The sequence below is a fragment of the Mustela putorius genome, unplaced genomic scaffold, assembly GCF_011764305.1.
Source record: "Mustela putorius furo isolate JIRA1106 unplaced genomic scaffold, ASM1176430v1.1 tig00003858_pilon_pilon_pilon, whole genome shotgun sequence".
Classification (NCBI taxonomy): Eukaryota; Metazoa; Chordata; class Mammalia; order Carnivora; family Mustelidae; genus Mustela; species Mustela putorius.
In genome coordinates, this window is record NW_025422010.1 from 15797790 (window position 1) to 15810522 (window position 12733).

Sequence of the window (12733 nt, forward strand, 5' to 3'; positions counted from 1 at the left end):
AGTTCATTCTATTGTCAAACTTTAAATTTAGCTATTTGGGAGAATTAATTATTTATTAGGTTGGTTAATGGCACTTGCTGTTCACCAGGGATTGTGCTAAGCTTTTCACGTGTATTAATTCATTTGCTCCTCCCACAACCATCCTAGAGAATAGGTTCTGTAATTATTTTCCTTTTACAGATGTGGAGATTGAGGCAAAATGAAACAAAATAATTTGGCTAAATTTATGCAGTAGGTGGCAGAGAAGGATTTGATTTCAAGAATATGTACTTTTTAAAAGCATTTATTTATTTTGGGGGGGAGGGGCAGAAAGAGAAAGAGAGAGAAACTGAAGCAGACTCCAGACTGAGCTGACCACAGAGCCCAGGTGGGACTTGATCTCACCACCCTGAGATCACAACTCAAGCTGAAACCAAGAGTCAGATGCCTACCAACTGCACCACTGAGGAGCCCCTCCAGAATATATACCCTTGACCACTCATACTCTATTGACTCCAATTTTGAAAATTAGACTCATATTCTGTCTTCATGTAGTTCAAATATGGTGCCATGTTTTTTCTAAGAATATTATATGTTATGTTTTATTCCTAATTTGTCTCTGTAGCCAATTCACCATTTCATACCACCCTACTTTGGCATTAGTGGGAGGCACAATGTAGTAAAGTCAATATACAATACTAGGGTTTTGCTATTAATGTGTCATCTATGGTTGCGTGTGACTGTGAGTGGCAAAGTAACAAATGACAGTGGATTAAACAAATTGCTTACTCTTGCTCATGAAGAAGATTACCAAAGTTTGGAAGTCCAGCTCTGGTATGATGGCTTCACAAAATCATCAGGGTGCCTTGTAGGTTGTTGGTTGGCCTTCCTCAGCATGTGGTTTTGATGTCATGATCCAAGATGCTGCTTGAGTTCCAGCCATCATAAGCAAAAGAACTGAAAAATAAGAGCAAAATCAAAAGACAACTGACAGAATGGGAGAAGATATTTGCAAACGACATATCAGATAAAGGACTAGTGTCCAGAATCTATAAAGAACTTAGCAAACTCAACACCCAAAGAACAAATAATCCAATCAAGAAATGGGCAGAAGACATGAACAGACATTTCTGCAAAGAAGACATCCAGATGGCCAACAGACACATGAAAAAGTGCTCCATATCACTCGGCATCAGGGAAATACAAATCAAAACCACAATGAGATATCACCTCACACCAGTCAGAATGGCTAAAATCAAGAAGTCAGGAAATGACAGATGCTGGCGAGGATGCGGAGAAAGGGGAACCCTCCTACATTGTTGGTGGGAATGCAAGCTGGTGCAGCCACTCTGGAAAACAGCATGGAGGTTCCTCAAAATGTTGAAAATAGAACTGCCCTATGACCCAGCAATTGCACTATTGGGTATTTACCCTAAAGATACAAATGTAGTGATCCAAAGGGACACATGCACCCGAATGTTTATAGCAGCAATGTCCACAATAGCCAAACTATGGAAAGAACCTAGATGTCCATCAACAGATGAATGGATCAAGAAGATGTGGTATATATACACAATGGAATACTATGCAGCCATCAAAAGAAATGAAATCTTGCCATTTGCAACAACATGGATGGAACTAGAGCGTATCATGCTTAGCGAAATAAGTCAAGCAGAGAAAGACAACTATCATATGATCTCCCTGATATGAGGAAGTGGTGATGCAACATGGAGGCTTAAGTGGGTAGAAGAATAAATGAAACAAGATGGGATTGGGAGGGAGACAAACCATAAGTGACTCTTAATCTCACAAAACAAACTGAGGGTTGACGGGGGGAGGGGGTTTGGGAGAAGGGGGTGGGATTATGGACATTGGGGAGGGTATGTGCTTTGGTGAGTGCTGTGAAGTGTGTAAACCTGGTGATTCACAGACCTGTACCCCTGGGGATAAAAATATATGTTTATAAAAAATAAAAAATTAAAAAAAAAATAAGAGCAATAAAGAATGTTTCCTGAAAGTTTATACTTCACTTCTGCTCTTATATTGTTGGTCATAAATGAGTCACAGAGACACATCCAGCAGCAATGAAGGCTGGGATTGTGGTACTTGTTTGCCCAGTCATGTGCCCCTCTGGAAATGGAGCTTCTATTAGAGGAGAGAAGGGATGAGTCAAGAGCAAGAGTCAAGAACTGTCCAGTAGTTTCTGCCACATCCAGGGCGTTTCTAACTTGGGAATGGTAAATTCTACAGATTTTTCCAATAACTACATTTTACTGTACGTTTTTTTTTTTAATTTTGTATTGAAATACAACTTTTACTTACCTTGAATTCTCTTCTCTTACACTTAATCAATTCCTTTGGTTTTATCTCTAACATCTTACCTCTTAAACTCTTGTACAGCTGAAAGATCATGGTTACTATCATTCTCCCCTCCAAAGACCGCTAGTCTGCTGTTATTTTCCTTGCCAGTCTTTTCCACTCTGCTTTGGAGTGAGGGAAATGTTTACATTCCTCCTCGGTGCTTTTTGCCTTCTCCTCTTCTGAAGCTAATGATGACTTGACAACGAAACATCCCGTAGAGAACTTTCCAGTGAAGGACCACTCCTCTTCCCACTGACTTACAGAAGAGGCAATATGGTCATAGTCTTTCTTTGCATTTCTTTTCTTTTCTTTCTTTCTTTCTTTCTTTTTTTTTTTTTTTTTTTTTGTACTGCCAAATGACTGTATCTCCCAGTCCACACAAGCCGATTGCTGTGCCCTACTCACCTTCCAGGGGGCCTCCACTTTTCTCAGTAACATCATCCTGCAGTGACTCCATCTCCTGTCCTCTCCTCCTCTCCGGATGATGTCTGCAGAGTGCCTCCTTGCTTGTCATGGGATTCTAGACAATGGGGATGTGGGAATGTTTTTAAGATAGATAGGTTGTGGGAACTGATGCAGTTTGGAGGAGACAGATGACTTTTTTAGTCTTGACAACTATACATTTTTTGAAGTAGGCTTGAAATATTGCATACTGCGCCCTGTAAACTTGTAAAAACCACATTTGTTAATTAACAAAAAGGATAGAACTTATCTCTGCAAACCATAAAACTAAAGACTTTCAGAAACATTGCCATTTGATACCATTTCACTAAGAACACCACAGCCTACTCATGGTTGTGTGATCTGAGTCTCTGATGCATAGATGCAGTCTTGTTGAGTTCCACATAAGGGATTTCTGGACACAACATTCCATATTTATCTTCATATTGTATTTTTCCGAGGAAACATCACTCTGAATCTACTTTGCAGCCCAAGACTGATTTTAACCTTCTTACACGTTGACCAGCTTTTCTCTGAGCCAAGCACTGCTTAATAAAATTATTCAAACTCCTCACTTCTCTACCCCATCCCAAATTTCTATAATAACCTTATCTATTTGTTTGGGGAAAGGCCTTTCAAGTTTTTTATAGAGTGTCTTCCCATATTGTAACAAAACAATAAACCCTAAAGTTTTGAACTACAGGTTCCAGGGAATCATTACCAGACAGGTTATTATAAACTCCATCCTGGTATTGAAATCCTGAGGTCAATAAGATGTCATTGAATTTGTAAACTAATTCTGTTTAGTTAGCCTAAAACTCAAGGGGTCAAAGCCAATAATCTGACACTTCCCAGTATGAGTGAAAGTTTCCAGGTAAGAATTGTAAATCCAGAGGAAGGAAAGAGCAGTGGTAAGTAGATTTTAGAGTCACACAGATATGAATTTCTGTCTTGACTCCTGTCATCAAAACTATGTGGCCTTGGTTTTTACTTAATCCCCTAAACTTTGTTTTTCTTCTCTGTGAAATGGGGAACAATAATTCTTGGAGTATTGTTATAAGGATAAAATTTAATTTATTTATCGTAGGCTTGAAACATGATATGCTCTCAGTGAGTGACTGTGTTATCCTTTGGTATAGTGTATTTCATTTATAGTCAAAAAGAAATGAATTCAAATCTCTGTTTCTGTTTATAGCTTAAAAACGTCTTAGGCAATTCACTCTGTCTCACTTTACCTTGTATGCAAAATGGGAATGAGTACAAATCTGACACAGTTGTGTTATTGAGTATGGTAATGTAATAGACATGTCTAGGATAGTGACTGGTAAACAGTAGGCATCCCATTTATGTTAGCTTTATTTTTCTCCCTACCCTTGCATTCAAGTTATTTTTTCAGAAATATGATAATTGAGGGGCGCCTGGGTGGCTCAGTGGGTTAAAGCCTCTGCCTTCAGCTTGGGTCATGATCCCAGGGTCCTGGGATCAAGCCCCGCATCAGGCTCTCTGCTCAGCAGGGAGCCTGCTTCTCCTTTCTCTCTCTCTTTCTGCCTACTTGTGATCTCTGTCTGTCAAATAAACAAAAAATAAAAAATCTTAACAAAAAAAGAAATATGATAATTGAGCAGAGTACAACTGGAAGAAGATAATATTCAGTAACTATGCATGTGTTACGTGAGTAGGTCTATTTACCCTGCTCCTCTTCACAGGGTATGCCTCTAACCATCATCTGGGGAGGGGATATTCAGTAGCTGAGCAGTCATATGTGGTCACAACCCTTCCTGACATAGTGTCCGCTGGAAAAGTGTTTCTGAGTCTTCTGATAACCTCACATATTTTCCTAGAAATTCCAGATATCAACTTGATTTTTATTACCCAAAGCTAGAACAGATAAAATAGCCATTAGAAATGTTTAAGCACCTTTTTAATGCAGGGACTCTGGTAATAACTATAATTTACAAAGTAATAGAAGACTGGACACAGGGTCCAGTCTGTTATTGCTCTTTACATCAGCTAGGATTTTAGGCTTCTACATAGGACATCCTATATGAATGTTCTTTTTTTCTTTTTATTATTTATTTATTAATTTATTTAAAGATTTTATTTATTTATTTGACAGAGAGAGAGAGATCACAAGTAGGCAGAGAGGCAAGCAGAGAGCAAGGCTGGGGGTGGGGGAAGCAGGCTTCCTGCTGAGCAGAGAGCCCAATGCAGAGCTTGAACCCAGGACCCTGAGATCAAGACCCAAGCCGGAGGCAGAGGCCCAACCTACTGAGCCACCCAGGTGCCCCTCTCTTTTTCTTTTTAGATACTTTGCTTCAATATCCTGATTTTTCCTGTGTCCAGTGACCCAAGAACCTTCACTCAGAATTTATAAAGTCTCAAATGCTGTCTCCTGTCTTATACATATTCTGTCACTCTCCATGAATCAGTTGTGTGTGTGTGTATGTGTATGTAAAGCCATTAGAAATAGCTTGAAATTAACATTTCATTTTTATAAGGTATCATTTATGTGATTTTATTTTAAAGTTGGAATAAAGGTATCACTTTCTTATGATAAAAAATATTATTGATTGTTTGGTGCCTCAAAGTTTACTTTCCATCTTTAGTTTTTATAGTTGTTGTTGGCTTTGTTTTTGCAACAAAGAAGTCATTTATATATTTATTTAATTTATTTATTTCTTTACTTGATGGGTTGGGGGTGTGGAGAAGAAGCACAAGCAGGGTAAGCAAGAGAGGGAGAAGCAGGCTTCCCACTGAACAAGGAGCCAATGCAGGTGATCCTGGGACCCTGGGATCATGACCTGAACCAAAGGCAGACACTTAATGACTGAGCTACCCAGACACAGCTAATAAGTTTTTTTAAACAAGGAAAGAAAGACATAGGCCGATGAATCACTTAGGTCATTTATTCCTAATTTGAAAGACAGTTTTTTTTGTGGGTTTGTTTTTTTTTTTTTAAGATTTATTAATTATTTATTTAGAGATTGTGTGTGAGCAGGGGGAGGGACAGAGTAAGTGCATAGAGAGAATCCTCAAGCCATCTTCCCACTGAGCACAGAGCAGGCCTCTTGTTCTCAGGACCCTGAGATCATAACCTCAGCCAAAACTAAGAGCTGGCCACTTAACCAACTGAGTCATCCAGGCACCCAAAGAAAGTTCTGATTCCAAAGTATCTTTCAGATACCAAAGAAATTAACAATAACTTCAGAAAAAATAGTCATATCACTATATATTATAAAATAGCCACTCTGATTCAGGATAATAGATGAGGTCTTCAATTGAGGTTTTGTGTGATTATTTCAGGAAGTAGGGAACATTTAGTTTATGAAACATCTCCATTTTATACTGTAGCTTATGTGATATTTTCCAAAGAGCCATTCCTCATAAATTGTAGATTTGGGTACTATTTCCATAAGCGGTCCTTAACAATAAACATACTAGGCACATGTTCAGTCTAGGATCACTTTATTTTTTTGAATTTAAGAAATTATAGGGATGCCTGGGTGGCTCCATTGGTTAAGTGTCTGACTGGCTCAAGTCATGATCTTGGTGTACTGGTATTGAGCCCCACAATGGGTTCTCTACTCAGCAGGGAGTCTGCTTGTCCCTCTCTCTCTCCCTCCCTTTGCCCCTCCCCTGACTGCTGCAGCTCTCTCTCTCAAATAAATAAATTAAAAATCCTTTAAAAAATTATAATGCAAAGTTCTTTATAGATTCTGGACACTAGTCCTTTATCTGATATGTCGTTTGCAAATATCTTGGGTATGTGCTTTGGTGAGTGCTGTGAAGTGTGTAAACCTGGTGATAAAAATATATGTTTATAAAAAATAAAAAATTAAAAATTAAAAAAAAATTATAATGCAGATATTTCAAAATTCAAATGGTACAAAGGGACCTTGGAAGTTCTCCAATCCTTGTAAGCAATTATACTAGATCAGAATCTTGTATATTCTTTGGGTCCACTTTAAACTTAATTCCTGATCTGAGATTCTTCAGAAAATCCAAATTTAAAGTTTGACAGCAAACCCATGTGAGACCCAATGAAGATTTCAATTATCAGGGACTTTTTCTTCATGCTGTAATCAACACCAAAACTTGAGTTTCCCTAGAGGGTGGGAGGTGATTTCTTCCCCTTCTCTCACAAACATACACATAACCCCTTAAAGGGTCAGGAGGAATGAATTGTTTCTATTAGTTTCCGAAGTGTAGTGTGTCTGTTTAGTCTTCTATATTTTCAGGACCCTCAAGATGAGGAAAAACTAAACTTGACTTTATTTGGTTCAACAAATGGCTTCAAGGATACCTTGACTGTATTACAACCCTTAATTCTGTGTTCCTACTGTCTTATATAATTGTTCTTAGCTTAATTTCCTTTATTTTTTATTCAGCTCGCAAATGCATGCAAGATTTTTTTTTAACAAATATTTCTCTAGTATTGCACACAAACATTTTCTTTTTCTTTTTCTTCTTTTTTGTTTTTGTTTTTATTTTTGGTTGGAAAAAGGGATGTGTGGATTTGTGCTTTCCAACTTGGAAATAGAAATTTTGGTTCTTAATTCTTGATGACCCTTGCATTTACTCATAGAGAAGATTTTACAGAGATAAGTTTTTGGGAAAAAAGCAACCAGTTCAGTTCAATGAGTAGAGTTATTTACCCTCTCTGTATCACTATATCTTATTCTTTCTTTTTTTCCTCTCTCTTGTTCTTGTCTTTCCCTAAAGGTTAAGTTTTAATCCATAGTATATTCTTCTACTTTCAAAGAATGTTATTCAGTACTTCTGTTTTAGAATGTTTAAGGATTATTAATGGTTCAAAGTCTTTCTGCTTTATCTATTATTCTTGCCTTATCTTTTTTAGCATTATAGCCATAATTACACACAATTTTAATTTACATTACTAATGACTTATGTCAGAGTTTATATATAGTTATATTAGCAAATAGGATATAAAAAATATTGTACCCATATTTTTTTGCTTTGAAATATATTCTAATGAATATGTCAGATTCTCAGCTATTCTAAAACCAAATTATATACATTTTTATTTATTCTGAGGAAAACAGATGCATATTGATACAAATTCACAGAATTGGGGTAAACATTAAGAAGGAATAAAAATATCCCATATGAAGAAGAGTCTAGAGTATTACTGATATTTTGTTTCATGTGTTTCTTATTTTTAAGCACATTTTCGTTCTAAAAGTTGCGATTATTTTGTATGAACTGTCTTTTGCTTGCTTTTTTACAGAGGTAGTGAATATTATCTACATTTCTGATTTAATGGTTGCACAGTCTTCTGTTAAAGTATGTTATACTTAGATACTTTAAGCAAATTTCTCTTGTTGGAGATTTATATGGTTTCTAGTTATTTAGTATTTAAACATTACTGATGTAAATAATTACTTTGTACTTAAATAATTTATATGTCTCTAATTCCTTAGAATAAATATTTAGAAGTGGTATTCCTGGGCCAAAGGGAGTTTTAAAGTTTTTGAAATGTCATTTTATCTTTTTATATTTTCCAGAAGTATAGAAGAATTCACATTTCCTCAAATACTAATAACAATGGGTATTAAGGTTAAAAATTTCTCAGTAAGCCAACCATGGGTATTATTACTGAGGTGCATTATTTTAGTACTTTGCTAAAAGTTTAAAACTTATTTGATATCATCTCCAAAGGTTCAGAAAACTCTATGAAACACACCCCTTTTTAAAGGTAAATAGCATTTGAAAGTATAGTGCTTATCTTTTAAATTCTCTCTAAACCCCCTTATGTTTCTTGTGTGTATTTGTCAAATGTATTCGATCATGAATGTAGAGCCCTTATTTATTCTTTCCATTTCTCTGGGCTTCAGCAGTTTGAAAAGCTCCAAATGTTTGGTAGATGCTCTGATTTTTTTTTTTTTGTAAGTTTCACCATCTTAGTACATTTTAGTTTACTCATGAGGTGGGATTCAAAGAGACACAAAATAGACAGAAAAAACACACAGTAGACACACAAAAACTTAGGCTCTTGAGTTTTACTTGAGTTTATATTTCTGCCTCAGACACTTACAACTGTAGACCTGAGGCAAATTATTAGATTTTTCTGTGCCTCAATGTCTGTGTATTTAGAATGGATATAATAATAGTAATTTACCAAATACAATTGTTTGAATAAGTGAATTAGCTGGTAAGTGTAAGTAAAATATTGAAAGGAATACCTGGCATGTTGGTTATTATTGTTACTCTAGTATATTAGATCAAGAATGTTAATTTTAAATGGAGAGTCCAGATATTCCATTGGTGCCTCCCACTCTAGAGTTCTGATAATGAACATGTACAAGAATCACAAACTGGTCATTTTACTGGTTTAATTAAGTATCATATACAATAATGGAAAGTAATAGCAAAAGCTGGCTAAAAATATTTTGGCTCAGGTTTAAAGATGAAGTAAAACTTGGAATATATTTGTCTTTGTAATTATAGTCCCAGGAGCATGTCAAGAGATGAGAAAGAGAGAAAAGATGAGAACTGGTCCTTTGCAAAGCAGGTTCAGGACCATCAATAACAGTAGCAAGAATGGCAATCATGCAGTCACAAATGGAAAACATCCAGGATGATAGATACAAAACGTTCTAGAAGAAACTGAGCATGAGAAATGCCTTTTAGAGAATGGTACCTCAACTAACCATGTAGCCTAATATGTCAGATTCTGACCAGTAAGATTGGTCACCATAGCCCTGGGAAGGTGCAGATAATATGCCGAGAGACGCTGGTTATACTCTCTACAGTGTAACCTCGAAAAGTCCAAAAAAGTTCTCCCCTCTGTGGCTTGAGGCTAAAACATGACAAAGGACTATATGCCTCCACTTTTTGCACTCCAACAATTTGTAATTTGGCTTTGACATATTATAATCCCATGGAAGCCATGTCATAGCCATCACAGAGTTTTACTGTTCACAGTGTAAATATACTGAAAATTCCTAGTCTGTTCTTTGTGCTGAGACAATACAAAAAGTCATGAATGATGCAAGGTTTGGAGAGATGCTCTCCCATGATTTTTGTGTAGCTTTAAGTTTGCTAGCGTTTAATTTCTGCTGCCATGGAAACTGTCAGCACAGTCTCTCAGTGATTTCCTGCAGGCAGAGTGACAACATATCTAAGAAGAGTGATACTGTCTCTATTACCATCAATCAATATTTATTGAACTCCAGCAGCCTGTCTTGAACAACGTTATGAGCTTGCACTGAGATTTGCCCCCAGCTAGCACATGGTTGAACTGAGACACAGGAGGTCAGACAGGTGAAGCAAAGCAGTTCCAGAATATAGCCAAGAATTAAGGCCATAAATTCTACAGAATTAGAGTGTTAGTGACTGAATAACTTGGGTCCCAGTGAAAATCTGAGAATGCTCTAAATGTCAAGGTACAGACCAAAGGAATTCAGGTTCCATCAGAAATAGTAACATTGGAATTATGTACTTTTAGAATATGCATATTTGACAGATTCATTTTTCTTAATGTTCCTTATAGTCTTTCCTGTTGTTTGATATTTGAGATTCTTATTCTGTGAGTATCCTTTTGTATTTCTGGAGTCTTTGTTATCTACCAAGCATTCTATAAAACCACTCAGCTAGAAGCATCTACAAGTCAAGGTGAAGCATCTCAAATAAATCATTCTGTTCAGATTCAGGTCTTAATTCTTTTGCCTCTGTCATAATCTGTTTTCTTACCTCTTCATCTGCTGTTTTGGGACATGCAGCTTGCTTGAAGAAAGCATCTCCAGGCAGCCTTAGATATGTCCTTTAGCCTTTCCTTAAGTTTGTACCTCTCCAAATTCAGATTTTTGTTCTTATAGTTCACATCTCTTGGCTCTATGGCTTTTCCTGTTTCTTATCCTATGACAAAACAAAAATTAAAGTAAAACAGTATTGAAGCCCAATATCATGCCATTCCCAAATAGTGCTCCTCTAGTCCAGAATTTTTTCTCCTCAACTAAGATTATCATCTTGATGCTGATGGAGGACCAACTCTTCTATAAGAGTTAAAATGCCTCCTCCTCAGTGAAGCTTTATTCCATTTCCTGTGTCTAGTTATGTCCTAGTTATGTCCTTCCTCCCAATTCAGTTACAATGCTTAATTTATTATATTGTACTTATTTATTTAAATGCCTGTCTCTGCATTTCTCTAAGAGCTCCTAATGGAAGTGGCTACATCTCATATATCCTGGCATCTTCTTTTTATGCTCAGTGATTGGTATCACTATAGATTTGTTTATCAAAATGAATGAAGGATAAAATATAAGATTTAATAAGGAAAATAAAACCATTCTTTGTGTCCTTCCTGTTGTGTTCCCTCAGAATAGTGTACTACTTTACATCTATAACCTACTAGAGGAGTCATTCTTGTTGACTGTATATGTCAGCATATGATACATACTCAGCTAATTTATATTAGTTTATATTAAGTCCATTCATAATGTTGAGTTAAAATTGTTAAACACTCACTACATGATACCTGGATCAACCAAATGGTTCAGCGACTCCTATTCTCAGCAGCCAATAGTGACATTTGCAGAAGCTGTGAAATACCACTGTTGCATCCAGAAAGCTTGACAAATACACTTTACATTTCAGTTTTAGGGAGAAATGAAGGTTTGGCAATAAAGTAGAATAGTTAGTGTTTTGAGGCTTTCTGCTAGCATCTGAGTGACTACACCTTTAGTTACTCATCACAATATGCTTCTATAGGTAGGTTTAAAAAAAATAGTAATCTTCATTTATCAAATGGGGAAGTTGAAGAAAAAGGAGGAATGTACATCTGTTCATCTGTGGAAAGTTATTAACATATTAATGGCATTATCATATTCTGTGCTGTAAATATTTTGCTGGTATCATTACCATTTCATTAAAAATACCTAACTTTATTGAGATAAGATTGTCATAGAAAGAGCTGTTTATATTTATTGTATACAACTTGATGAGTTTGGGGTAAGTATATACCTGCGAAACTGTCACTACCCTCAAGGTCATAAACATAACCATCACCTCCTGAGCTTGCTTCTCTCTTCCTCTTCTCCTCCTCCTCCTCCTCCTTCTTCTTCTTCTTTTTTATATTCTTATTCTTAGTCTTATTATTTGTGTGTTAGGAGCACAACATGAGATCTACCCTTTTAGAAATTTTTAAGTATACAACCCAGTGCTGTTAGCTATAGGCACTATGGTTTTCTAATACATCTCCACAGCTTACCTATTTTGTATAACTGAAACTTTGTACCCTTTGACCATACCTCTCCATTACCCACTTCCCCAGTCCCTGGCACTCCCATTCTACTCGCTGCTTCTATGCGTTTAATGCTTTCATATTCCACATACAAGTGAGATCATGCAGTATTTCTCTTTCTGTCTTTTGGCAAGGATGGGTTAAACAGGGTAATAGAAAGAAAAAACACAGCTTTTTGAAATGTTGTATATGTAATTTCATCAGGTTTGTGAGGTGTTGGGATAGCTTAACATAGCAACTGTATTCAGACATACTCTAATGTAAAATGAAAGCAATTTCAAAATTGAATATGACAGGAACTTATTTGCTATTTTGGCTTATTTGCACCATTTTTGCCCTTTACCTGGATAAGTTAACATGATATTATATAGCTTGCTGATGAAAAACAAAGCTAACACCCAAGGGGGGAAAAATGAGAATTAGATGCTAAACCTCAGTTGCTAATCCGTTGCTTAGTTACTACACCATGAGGTTTCCATAGTATATTGTATCAGGTCATTCGCTCTGGCACTTACATTTGTAAACCTACCTTTGTTTTTGGTTATTTTCCATAATAGTTTAAAAATATTCATACCTTAAGTTACATGGTATCAAGCTCCTATATTTTTATACCTACTTAAAAAAATCCTAAAGTCATTCCAAAAAAAGCGCTCATATTTCAGCAAGATTTATAAGAAATGATGTTCCTTA